Raw genomic sequence first — 12,898 nt, forward strand, 5'->3', positions numbered from 1 at the left:
TTGGCTGGGCATGGTGACTCACACCTGTAATTCCAGCACTTTGGGAGGCCAAGACAGAAGGATCGCGTGAGTTCAGAAGATTGAGACCAGGCTGGGCAACATAGCAAGACCTCATCTCTACAAAAAATACAAAAATTAGCCTGGTGTGGTGGCACGTACCTGTAGTGCCAGCTACTCAGGAGGCTGAGGTGGGAGGATCACTGGAGCCTGAGAGGTTGAGGCTGCAGTAATCTGTGATTACCCCACAGCACTCCATCCTGGGTGACAGAGTGAGACTCCATCACAAAAAAAAAAACACAAAAAACCACACACACACACAAAAACAACAACAACAAAACAAACCTGTAAATTATTAGGATGCTAGGGGGTGCTGTGATTCAATGAAAATGGTTTTGTTCTCCTAGTTCAAGCAGTCATGCGTTTCAGTGATTTGTGGGGAAGGAGTGGCCCCAGAGTAATCCATATCACAACAAAGCCTCATTTTGCTGAAGGCCTGTTTTTCCACTGTGTGAGTATCATAACAACTGCTTTCCTTACGGGGTAGAACAATTTAAAATTCAACAACAGCCTCTACCTATAAGCAGACAGTTTCTCTAGAATGTAATATATGTGCTAACAAGGAAAATGTAATAGGTGATTATCTAATAACTTTTTAATTTGCGTTTTATTTGAATAACCCCAAGTAATTTTATATTAATTACAGGTTATTCTGTGGGATTGAACCACTATCTTCACTATAAATACTATATCCAACACTACAAATGCTTTTCAAATAAGTCAATAACAGAAAAATATTTTTCCTTGTAAGTGAATTATTACAGTGCTATATAAAGGACCATATTTGAAAGTCAAATTAAGGAGAAAAACTTCAAAAAAAAGTTATTGAATATCTGGTGATCCTTCATAAAAGCCAAAGAAACCCCACAAACAAACCTTCAACTATTCGAACAATGGTAAATTTTAGAAAAGACCACATTAGCGTTAAAAAAAACCCTAAGTTCCTTCAGAAACTGACTTTCATATATGTTACACTGTAGCCCAAAGACAGAAAAATAATAATGGTTTATGACTATATGACTTTCCTAAATCTATGGAATAAGTCCTAAACATAGAAAAGAAAGACATCATTCACATCTCTCTGTAACAAACTTCTGACTTTCTTAAAGGAAGCACAGAAGCTTTAACTCGTCAACCTAAAGGCTCAAGAAAAAATAGAAACAGTATCTAGACATAAGGCCTTTTCCTTCTGAGTTTAAGAAAAATAGGTCAGGCGTGGTGGCTCACAGCTGTAATCCCAGCACTTTAGGAGGCCGAGGCAGGTGAATCACTTGAGGTCAGGAGTTTGAGACCACCTGGCCAACATGGTGAAACCCCATCTCTACTAAAAATACAAAAATTAGCCGGGTGTGGTAGCACACACCTGTAGTCTCAGCTACTCAGGAGGCTGAGGAAGGAGAATCACTTGAACCCTGGAGGCAAAGGTTGCAGTAGCCGAGATCACACTACTGCACTCCAGCCTGGGTGACAGAGCAAGATTCCGTCTCAAAAAATAAAAATAAAAATAGAAAATAAAGTATAAATAATGTTACAGCAAAACTTTTTGCATGATATGTATAGTAGGTTTCATTATGAGAATATCCACAGAAGGCTTTAATTTGTTGATAATTTTCAAATTGCAGGTTTTTCCATGCCAGTGTAATTGCGCTCTAAAGCAATATAAAGTGCGTTCCAAGATGCTTAACCATTTAATTCAGCAAATTAAATTTCTACATATAGTTTAGAAAGTGGTCTTCAGTGTAATATTCAATCTCTGTGAAATCTGCACAAACAGTATGATCGCCCCTCTAATTAGCATTTTCCTAGAGAAAACAGTGTAATATTTAAATTGTTTGGTCACACAGAATGATGAGGAAAAAGTGGTTGGGCAGAAAATAGGCTCACTTACACATTGTTGGTGGGAGCACACATTGGTCCAACCTCCATGAAGAATAATTTGTTTATTTCAAATTCAAAATTACCAATGCACATGTCCTCTGACCCAGCAATTTAACCTATAGATATGCTAACATATGCACAAAATCTCACGTGTAAGACATTCATTACAGCATTATTGTGGATAATAGAAGTTAGAAAAAAGCCCAAATGTCCATCATAAGGAGATTGATTAAACAATTGGAATCATCTATTCAATTGCAGTCATTCAAACAAAAGAGGAAATAAATGAGATAATTTCTAAAATATATTCCTGAGTGAAAAAAAAATAGTCGTTGGTATATTATACTAACATATACACCCACACTTATATATATGTATATATTTATAGCAGGCTTTTAAATTTTTATTTGGCTTTATTGATTTGAACTTAATCATTACCAAGTTCAGATCTACCTTATTAGGAGATTGAAATTCATAAAACTGTAGATTCTCCTATCTGGAAGGGGCATAACAAGTCATCTAGGTAGAAATATAAAAGTTATTTCAACAGTGGTCCGTGTGGCTAGATTATATTCACATATAATTTTTATTGTGAAAAGTGTTACATGCTTGACAAATATATATTACACATAAAATAAAGGTAAGTCAAATGTACAAAAAGTTTGTTCATATTTTTCTTTTGTCAGAAAATCTTTTGAAATTGCCTTGGTTTTATGATGTAGTTTTACTAGAACTAAACTTCAATAGCTCATAATTATGTAATTAATTATATACAGCTTCAAAAGCAATTACTAATTGACCCAGCTTGCTAACATGACGCCTCGTGACCATCAGTCACTCATAATGAAAACAGGAAAACAGCTGGGGCCACATCAACTCCTAGCTTATTTTGTGTATCAAATAGCCACTTAAAACAAAATTTAAAATGCTCTGACTTCAGATGAACCACATCCCATGATCAAAACCACTCAAACAGCTGGCACCCTGCAAGCTGAATGTCTTCAGATCAAATCAAATCAAACCTCCTAATTTGTGTGATGAAGAAACCACACCCTAGAGGGGTTAAACGGCTTGACCAAGTCATACAGCGAGTCATGGAAAGCTAGGGATATAATTAAATTGGTCAACTCTTTGGTCTACTGTTCTAATACGTTCGACCCCAAATTTAGGTGCAGAATGGAAGTATTTGTATAATTTCTAAATCTCCAACACTGTCCTTTCCATGAATAATAACAAAGGCAACAACCACTTCAACAATACATTATTGCAGTTGCTTCCATTTACTGAGTAATTACTACATCAGGCACTGTGCTAAGTACTTGTCAGACAATAATATCTCATTATCTCCATCGTACACAAGTGAATACAGAGGGTAGAAGTTGGGTAACTTCGGGAGGCGGAGCTTGCAATGAGCTGAGATCCGGCCACTGCACTACAGCCTGGGCGACAGAGCGAGACTCCGTCTCAAAAAAAAAAAAAGAAGTTGGGTAACTTGCTAAAGGTCATACACCTGGTATGGGACAGGCCAAGCCTGCTATGACAGCAGTACTAACCAAATGTGTATAATGATTTTAGATGACGTCTTGCATCAATAGTCAAGAATATAGGTTCAGGGAGGGAGGGCTTGGTGGCTCACACCTGTAATCCCAGCACTTTGGGAGGCTAAGGTGGGCAGATCATTTGAGGTCAGGAGTAGGAGTTCAAGACCAGCCTGGCAAACATAGTGAAATCCCATCTCTACTAAAAATACAAAAATTAGCTGGGCATGGTGGTGCACACCTGTAATCCCAGCTACTTGGGAGGCTGAGGAAGGACAATCATTTGAACCCGAGAGGCGGAGGTTGCAGTGAGCCAAGATCACGCCACTGCACTCCAGCCTGGGTAACACAGTGAGACTCTTCTCAAACAAACAAACAAACAAAAAGAATATAGGTTCATAGTTAGAAATATATTTCTTAAAGTTATTTTCCATTTATTTCAATAATACAATAATATAAACATTCCTTCTCAAGTAAACTTATTTAAGCAAAAATTGACTCACTGTAGAGAAAAACATTAAAAATGTAATAGCATCAGCACTTGTAGAATATAGCAAAATCTTGAAGCTGGCACACAAATGATTACAAGTGATCAGAATTTGGAAAACCCTGATTTAGGAGATCAGATTTAATATTCTAATCTTTCGATATCCAATATAATTCTGATCTGTGGTTTTACATATCACTGAAAAAGAAGAATGTGCTTTAATCTGGAGGTGTCATAATCCCATGGCTTATTTTCTACTGAAGTGGATAAATTGTACTAGTGGTAACAAATGTGAGAAACACCTAGCAATGTTCTTACTTTGCTATTTAGGTCACAAAAATATCTTGGGCATTGTAACTAAAAGGTCAAATGAATAAATTTATGTCTTTGAAACTTGTTTTCTGAGCTCTCTAAAGCAAAGGAACAGGTGAACAGTGCTGCTTCTTCTACGAAGTAGAATTACGTTGATACAATAAACCCCCAGTCACCATGTAATGGAAATTTCCATCTATTTGTGCTGCACTAGTGTTAACCCTGAGATTGATTAAAAATAACCCTAAGGCACGCTATGATCCTGAAGTATATTCCAAAACATCAAAGATGAAGCAATTATAATTTGCTATATATTTTGAATATTAATGATATTTTCTAAGAATCGAAGAATGATTAAATTCCATATAGCGTATATACTGAGGGAAGGCCACACTCCAAAAGCCAAAATCTCTCTTGGGTATATGTGCCTCTAGGAAAAATGTAAAGCACACAGTGACTGTAAAGAGGCCCTCGCCCCTGCTTCCTACATCCTTCTCCTTTAGTTCTATTCCATCGACCCAACCCCGAATCTCTTCACTCTGAGGTTATCTGTGTGCCATCTAAAATCATGAGAACCTTGTGTTCTCAGCATGGGCTCGGTCCCTTTCAAGTCACTACTAACAGCACTGCTTCATTTCATTTGCTTCCCAGCACCTACTGCTGTCAGCACTGATGTTATGTATTTGTTCCCATGTTTCCTATCTTCCTGCAGAGGAATGTAAGCTCTGTGGCAGTAGGATTGCATCTGTTTCGCCCCCTGCCGCATCCTCAGGTCTTAGAATGTGTACCTCATAAATGAATCAACCTGAACATAATTTTATGACTCCCATGTGTATTTGTATTTTAAGAGATACAATTCTGCATGTCCTTTGAGACAAAATTACAAACTCTGTTTCCAGGAATGTATGTGTACCAGACACTTCTTGTATCCTACTACAAAGTCCCTCAGCCTTACTTCTTGCTGAAGCCACCACTGCAGCAACGAGGCCCTAGCAGGCTTTGACCACCTTTCTGAAGATGTAACGAAACAGGGCCTCACCCCAGCCCCCACCCATACTTCTCTCTGACTTCCTATCCTAGGACTTCAGTGATGCACTGGGCTCATACCCACACAATCTGGAAGTATGTGGGAAATAATGCTGTGGGACCACCCTTGACCAGTGAAGAATGGATCAAAGGAAGAGAAATACTTCCCCCTGGTATTCTCCTAGAAGACAGTTCTGAGACACATTTCATAAGGCTTTCAAAGGTCCTGTCACATGTAGCTATGGCCAGTTCTGTACTGCACCTACGAACTGGTTTTCCCTCCTTTCCAGCTCAAGTGCTCCATTCACTTACTGTGGCTCCTTGGGATCACTTCCCAAATAAATGAACTGCACATAAGCCTTGCTTGCAGAAGAACCCCAAGCTGTTATATTACACAATGGAACAAACTGTGAATGTGAATCTACTTAGCTATAGAACTATTAATTATAGTGCTGTTTAAAATATAAAAAATTGAAAAGAACTTAAATGTCCAATAACAAGAGAAAAATGAAGTCAATTCTATAATATCAGTGAAACTGAATATTTTGCAGCTCTTAAAAGAGATACAGTAGACAAATATTTAATGACTTGGAAAAATATTTCTAACACATTTAATATAAAAAGCTAGTTTCTAAAAGAATCTACAGTATGACCCCTTTTTTGGGTAAACGCATGTGTACATAACAACAGACAGTACTAGAGGCTATACCACAATTGTTAATAGGGTTTGTCTCTGGTTAGGTGTGATACCAACATTTCCTATTTATTTTTATGTATTTGTTAGATTTTATGTATTTGTTAAGCGGTACATTTTCTATGTACCATTGAAATGGTCAAACATTATTTAAAAGAATGTCAGGGAGAAGCAAGTAAAGGAATGTCTTTCTGGATTTCTACAATGCTAGCAAATATAACAAAGGCTAAGGGGAGCTATATACGGACTGTGGCTTCTACGGGAAATACTACCCTCCACTCACTAGAGATTGCCTCACTTTGGCGTGTTGAAAGGCCTTTGGAGTCTGAACGACCTTTGATCATCAAGCCAGTGTTTTGTAGAACAGTCACCAGGCTCCACACGTTACTCTTCCTGTTCGGTGAACAGCAACAGCTTTAGAGTTTGGAGAAACATGAAGTAGAAGGACAGAGCCCCCTGATTAAATAAATCTAACTTAAAATGTTGTCATTTTGTAAAATAGGAAAAAAAAAAAAACTTTTTTATTTGTATATGTTGATTTCCAACCAATGGAGACAAATATAAGCCTGCACATTTTATACTTTCTGCAATGAACAAGGAAACGGGGGGAGAAGCCACCAATGATGAGTGAAGACACTGTAGAGCATGAGAAACAGAAGACACCAAGCCAAACAATTAGCATCCGTGTGACATTCTCACACCAGCTGCACATTTTAAAGTAAGATGCTTTCATCCTACTTCACATTGTTTGACAAGCCAAATTACATATAAGATGTTTCGCTTAGACAAGTATACTCCTTCTGCTTGGCTATTAGGATCTGTAGTTTATTTTCAGCTTGGGCATTTATTCCATAGGGAGAAATAATTTATGTAGTATGTCTTTCAAATCCTGAGCCATTAGCAGTTTGTTTAGTAGGAAGAGACTACCAAGGGTTCTGATTGCTCCATATACATATAACTTCCAGATAGCTAAGAAAACATGCAAACATGAAAAGACAGCTTTTGTTGTTGCTGTTGTTTTTGACTCAGCTAGCCGTAGCTATCCTGCAAGGGGGAGCTTGGGGAGGAGTGTGGGGAGGAGGCAGGCAAGGGTGATGCGTTTAGAAGATGAAACACTTAGTGACAAGAAAGGCAGATCTGGGTGGAGAGTCATGGTTGGATGTGCAGAGCAGAGGGCTGGGTTTTGCGGCCAAGGCGTAGGGTTTTGAGAGGTAGAAGTATGAATAAGGAGATGGCAGGATGCCAAGGACAAACATTTCCTGTGTCAAAACTCTGCACCGGGCCAGCCCCCTACATCCCAGAAAGAGGAAGGAAACTCTCTTCCTCCTTCGTTCCTGTACCCCACATGCAACCTCGCCTGCCTCCTCCCAACACTCCACCCCTAGGAATAGGTATGTCCCAGAGTTTAAAAAAAACAAAAACAACAACCTCCCCCCACACAAAAAACTGTCTTATTAGCTCATATTAAAGGCTAATAACACAAGATCTTCCAGAATAAATCCCTTCTAGGGGTTTTTAACATTTTAAGAGAGGTTGACTTTTAAGCAGAATACAACTGCAATTGGTGGAATTTCCAATGTTATAATTAATGAAGTAGAAAAGCAAAGGTAGTATGGAGAGAACAAATTTGGGGGCAAAGCGGCCTCAGGCAGACTGAAAGCCATCTCTCCTACACTGTCCTTTTTCCACTTGCTACTTCTACTACTTTTAACCCAAGGTTTCTCTTAAAAGTCCAACTTATTTGACAGTGGCTCAAATGGATAATGAAGACACCACCTACCTTTCAAGGTTGCTGAAAAATTAAATGTCAGTCAGCCATTTAACACAATGCCTGGCAATGACCATGTAGTACATCAGCTCTGACTCAAGGCTTTTTTTCTTGGATTAAACATTCTACCCCATGAGAATGGAACAGCAAGATTTACTCTCTCCCGCATAAGAAGACGTTTTATCCCAGATCATTCACAATATAGATAGCTTCCTTTTTTGATCAAATATTCTCAACATAAAAGATGTAATCGGGAAAAATTTGCAAAAGAAGAAACATAGCATACAAAAATGAGAAATGTATTTGATGCCTCATTTGTTACCAAATAAATATAGAACCATGAGAGTGCATTTTATAACTACGATACAAAATGTTTTTACTTTTCTTTCTAGCACCTCCCAATTCAAACAACAAAATGTTTCCAGACAATATGTATTCAAACTAAAGTATAGTAAGCCTTGTCCCTTAGCATATTTTTGTTGTCCCTATAAACTAATCAACTCTCTTAGAAAATAAGGAATATTGATCAATAGATACCAAAAAATATAAACGTTTAAAACATTTGACCCTAAAATTATGTTTCTGAAAATCTACCTTGAGAAAAAAGTTCAAAAAATGGAACAAGATACGTAAGTGACTTTTACTTTAGCATTACTTATAAGAGTAGGAAAGAAACCAGAACTAACTAAAGATCTAAAAATATGGCAACAATTAAGTAAAATATGGTAAATCCACATGATGAAATGTTATCAGTAATAATAAAGACTAATAATGGCTTTAAAAATACTAACATTTCTAAAGTATTTGCTATAAGAAACAATCCTATTATAAAATTAAAGGGACTTGGCACACAGCTTTAACCTATCATCATATTAGAAAAATTTAATGGACAACAAGCTCCTCTGATCTCAGGAAACTTAGAAAATAAAACAATGTTGACACGAACAGAACGAACTACTAAACACTTCCACACCAAGTATTTTTAACACATAGTGGACATAGTAAAGAAAGTGTTCTACTGGTCTTTTTAATGACGGCTTGGCTCCTGCCCTTGCATCCTTCACTCCTACAGCTGGCAGCACTGGATCTAGATCCCATCCTGTCTCTAGTCAGAGGAGACACGTATCCATTAACATGCTAAACTGCAGTAAACCCTTACAATGCCATACTCATCAATAAACAGGGATGACTATTGAAATACACAACAGCATAGATGACTCTCACAAATACGTTATGAGGAAGAAATCAGCCTTAAAAGAAATACATTCTGTATGATTCTATTTATATGAAGTTCAAGAACAGGAAAAACTAATCTATTATAATAGAAATCACATCAGTGGCTGCCTGGAAAGGGAGTGGGAGATTTATTGGGAAGAGACCTGAGGTTGTAAATGCTCGATACCTTGATTTGGGTGTGGATTAATAGATCTGTACATTTGTTATAACTTAGCAAACTGTACAGTTAAGATCTATGGTATGTAAATTATATCTCACTAGGGGAAAAACAATCAAGTACAGTCAACCCTCCATGGGATTCAACCAACCTCAGATCAAAAATATTCAGGAAAAATAGTGCATCTGTACTGATTATGTACAAACTTTTTTCCTGTCATTATGCCCTAAACCATACCATATTAATGATTACTTACACAGCATTTATACTGTATTAGGTATTGTACATAAACTAGAGATGATTTAAAGTATACAGGAGGGGCCGAACATAGTGCCTCACATCTGTAATCCCAGCACTCTGGGAGGCCGAGGCGGGTGGATCACCTGAGGTCAGGTGTTTGAGACCAGCCTGGCCAACATGGCAAAACCCCATCTCTACTAAAAATACAAAAAGTGGTCAGGCACGGTGGTGGGTGCCTGTAATCCCAACTACTCAGGAGGCTGGGGCAAGAGAATCGCCTGAACCCAGGAGGCGGAGGTTGCCGTGAGCCGAGATCGCACCACTGCATTCCAGCCTGGGTGACAGAGCGAGACTCCGTCTCAAAAAAAAAAAAATAAAAAAGTATACAGGAGGATGTGCATGGGTTATATGCAAATATTAATACTATGCCACTTTATGTCAGGGACTAGAGCATGCTTAGATTTTGGTACCTAAGGGAAGTCATGGAACCAACCTCCCATGGATACTGAGGGACAACTGTACTTTAAATCCATAATAGATTAACCAGAGGTCAACGGACAGCACTTATAAGCCATGAAATAAGTTTTCAAATAGAAAATAATAATCCTACCTGATAGAATCCAAAATAAGAGGCAATCCCGCAAAAATGCATTTACATGACCAAATTTCTAAACTAGCATTGATAAACTTATTTGAAAACAGTAACTTGGGCATCTATGTCAGCGATATAGCTATATTCTATTTTCCCAAGAAATAAAGTTTTCAATTAGCAATAATCATGCCTCAGATAAACCTCATTGGCTATGATACTGCCACTGTAAAAGCTAGAAATAAAGTTTTCATAAACTATATAGCCTAAGAAAAGGCATAATACACTTAAACCAGATTATCAGAAGCACATTAATTTTACTAACCTAACCATGAGATTAAGATGTTAAGGTCCAAGAGGTAATAATATTTTTTAAGACTATATGTCAATAATGCTAGGGTTTATAAAACCTTTGGCTGGTGTCAAACCAAACATGCCAGAACATATAATTTAACAACTGTAGACTGTGACCACCTGGACTGGACTGGAGAGGCGAACCCTGAACACTGGCAACCAGCCTGAAACAAATGTGCTATCCTATACATAGGCTCCATACCTAAACAACATGAGGCAAACATCACAAATCAAGAAAAGAAAAATCCACTTTGAACTGGCTTTATTTCTAATGAGGACTTTGAATTGTTTCTATTTTTCTTGTTCTAGTTCAAATTACAAAGACGCTGTTATAATATGCTAAATCATAATCAGGATGGAGTCATTTTTTGTTCATCAAGATAAATGCCTTTTATGTACCACATGAAACTACTTAAAACATGAATCTCGAAATGATTCAGTCGTGGAGACAACTTCAAGGACCATATATTTTAATAATACAAAGCCACAAGTAACTCAATTACTACTGCTTCTAGAGTACCTAGCCTTGCTCCGAACAATAAATTTTTTAAAAACCACTTTGGGTTTCACATCCATCTAGTTTTATTAGATGCTCTTATACTAAGGTTTCTAGGTTTTCTCAAACTAGCTGACCTCAATGGCCTTTCCATATTAAATTTTAAATAAGACTTTTTTTATTCTATATTCTTACACTGAATAAAAATAATTTAACTAGAATGGAGACCGGATGTTCTAGTTGGTCTAATATTTTGATTAAAACTATGAGGATTTCCAAATTCAGACTTAAAATATAATAAAATACAATTAACATCAAAACTCAAATGGTAAATAATTTAAATTTTTATGCATTTGGATAATAATAATAAATTAGTACTAATCAGGTAAAGTGATAAAATATCAAGGTAACTGATTTCTGGGTGCTAGAATGTCAGATAAATTCATTACAATGATATAAGTTCCCGTGGTTATATCATAAACAACCACTAATCCTGAAGGTTTGATTCAGGAATTTATGTGGTTTTTTTTTTTAAGTTTTAACCTGTGTTTACCAAGTACCTCATCTGCCAAACCCTTTTACTCACAAAGTACTTCTATCTCATAAGAGAAATAAAACAGAAATGGAAAAGCAATAAGCCCTCCATAGACACTGCTGGGAGATACATAACTTTTTCTCCAGCCACTGCATGTCAAACCAATGGAATGGGTGATTCTAAATCAAAGATTTAGCATGGTACTACAATCACCCGAGGGTGGTCTCCACACCAACTCAAATGCACAAGGCAGAGAGAACTCCACAGCAAATTAGGGACATTTTTTATATGTCCTGATTCAGAATATAAAGAGGGAAGGAAAAATCATATGAGCTATTTTCTACCCAGTGATCCCAAATAATTTTAATGAGTTATTTTTTTTCTTGGTCCTAAGTCTTTTTATTCCTGTCCATCTCTTATTTCTGCTCCACATTTATAGAGCATTTAGATATTTTTGCAAGCTTTAACCGGTATATTTTTACATCATTTCAATGCAGTGGCAAAGCACTGTTGGCCTCATTTAATAGCTGAGAAACAGAAAGGTTAATATCTTAACTCAAGGCCCTTCTTGAAGTCAGTAATAAATTTAAGATTTGAGCTCTGAATTTTAATACGATAATTAGCCAAAGTCTACTGGGCCATGAAGTTTACTAGCAGAAAGCCAACCTAAGAGCTCCTTATTATTTTCTGAGTTGTTCCACATTAATGTAAATATGCAGCATTATACATGTAATTCAAATGAGTTTATCTTGAGGAGTCATTAACAACATTTTTAAAAACTGCTCAGTAGATGTTTCTGTTCATCTTGAAGATGAACTTTCTACAGAACTCCTTGCTACTTGGCAACTTCTAAATGTGTGGCTGCAAACGAAGCATGGTCATCCACTCAAAATGGGTGGAGGGCAGTGTTGGAGGAGCAGATCTGGAACGTGACTGTAACGAAGCTCAAAACATAATCAAATATATAGTGATAGTCTCTGTCAGAATAAACTTTTTTTTTTTTTTTTGAGATGGAGTCTCGCTCTGTTGCCCAGGCTGGAGTGCAGTGGGGCGATCTTGGCTTACTGCAAGCTCCGCCTCCTGGGTTCACGCCATTCTCCTGCCTCAACCTCCCTAGTAGCTGGGACTATAGGCGCCCGCCACCACACCCGGCTAATTTTTTGTATTTTTAGTAGAGATGGGGTTTCACCGTGTTACCCAGGATGGTCTCGATCTCCTGACCTTGTGATCTACTCACCTCAGCCTCCCAAAGTGCTGAGATTACAGGCATGAGCCACTGCACCTGGCCAGAAGAAACTATTTTTAACGTGAGGTTTAAAATGGTCCACATTATTAAATCTCCATAAGGGGATAAATAAGAATTAAAAATACCAGGGCCCCCTGTCCTCTAGTTGAGAATCTCTGCGTCAATGAACCACTGTTGTCTGGTGGAGTTTGGCACATCCTCAAGTGCTTGGGGACAGAAAAACACAACTACCAGAATACAAAAAAATCAGAAACAGGTTATCCAAAGGTCAACTATTCGTCAGAG

The 12,898-nt window shown here is 37.5% G+C and overlaps 1 protein-coding gene and 1 pseudogene across 3 annotated transcripts in view; both read right to left on the minus strand.

Annotated features, from left to right (window-relative positions):
• The window catches only part of KLHL2 (kelch like family member 2), a 112,755-nt gene that overhangs the window by 57,639 nt on the left and 42,218 nt on the right, over positions 1-12,898 (minus strand). The window lies entirely within an intron of this gene.
• Positions 10,142-10,219, minus strand: LOC126955925 (uncharacterized; annotated as a pseudogene).

This window comes from Macaca thibetana, chromosome 5 (genome assembly GCF_024542745.1).
Source record: "Macaca thibetana thibetana isolate TM-01 chromosome 5, ASM2454274v1, whole genome shotgun sequence".
NCBI lineage: Eukaryota > Metazoa > Chordata > Mammalia > Primates > Cercopithecidae > Macaca > Macaca thibetana.